Genomic DNA, 1,479 nt, shown 5'->3' on the forward strand with positions numbered 1-1,479 from the left:
TCTCATTACTAGATCGCTGCTATTATTAATTTATTTCTTGATTTTATTAGAACAGTTTTAGTAATTTAGAACCTTGAAATTATTGTAGCTTTAAATAGGATTAAGTCGGATCAGTTAAAAATATTTAATGTAATATTAATTACTTAGTCTCTGTGGAAACGATACTCTACTCACTCTTTAATAAAACTTGAATCCGTGATCTTGCGAGCAAATGAAATAACACGATAGTGACCCCACTACGTGTTATATCGAGGTATATGTTAAACATTATAATGCATGCAACATAATAATTGTGGTATAATAAATGCACATAAACCATGCCATGTAAACATGCATACTCAAATAAGATATCTCGGATAATACGTACGTACCTAAAATCAATCAACTCATGCAACCTAGCAGCTCGGATACTCAATTCCAAGCCTATAAGTAATTAATCAACATAACATACTCTGGGTACTAAAATTATTAACTAGATAAATAGCTACTTATTGAAGCTAATCAGAGTCTAGAATTATACCTACGTCCGTCATCATCCCTTTGATGGCGATGACCTCAAAATCTAGGCACAACTCTACTACAATATCTTTAGCGCTCCGCTATCGACTGGCCTTCAAAATGACGCATAGAAACCATCAAGGACTAGCTAGGAATTAGATATATATGAGTGAAATGAGCAAAGAAAGTGAAAGCCTTGGCCCATATATATAGGAAACAATCTGAACTTTCGATCCCTAGTTCAAAGCTTCCGAACTCACTTTGGAACTTCCCATCTCCCCAATCGGAGCTTCCGATCTCTGTCCACTGAACATGTGCCCTGTTATTGGACAACTCAAGATGCCTACATAGTTCAGAGCTTCCGAAATCTCCCTTGTCAAATCACCAATCAAAATCCCATACGTGACTGTCGGTGTAGGGTTCGGATCCACCGATCTGCAATTTAGAACTTACGAACTCCTCGGTGCCTTCGATCTTGTACATTGTCATCCAATATGTTTTGGAGTTTTTGAACTGTCCCAACACTTTGTCCCCCATCTGGATCATTTTTGATCGTTATGAATCTGATTTCCACTTTAATTACCCAAATGAGAATCCCATAACTATGTTTTGACTAATTAAACATGATTATGTATTTGATTAGCTTAATTAGGAAATATAATCGTACTACTACAGCACCTAACCCTGCATCAAACCTCCCGCATCGTCCAAACTAAGACCTGCCTTGTCAAATGTGGTATCCAAGATAAAATCAAAGACATGAGAGACTAACGTCCAGTACGTAGAGTATGAGTATACAAACCTATATGATGCATGAAAAAATTACGTGACTGGGTAACTAATCAACTCCAGTCCTACTCACACTAGGCGCCAAAGAGAGAGTAGTACCATCTGGGCTCCAATCTACTGGGTAACTCACACACTCATCTAGATCACCGTAGCTTCGGTCTCCATTATCACAGTAGCTCTCGGTGTCAGATC

This window comes from Henckelia pumila, chromosome 1 (assembly GCF_033568475.1).
Source record: "Henckelia pumila isolate YLH828 chromosome 1, ASM3356847v2, whole genome shotgun sequence".
NCBI lineage: Eukaryota > Viridiplantae > Streptophyta > Magnoliopsida > Lamiales > Gesneriaceae > Henckelia > Henckelia pumila.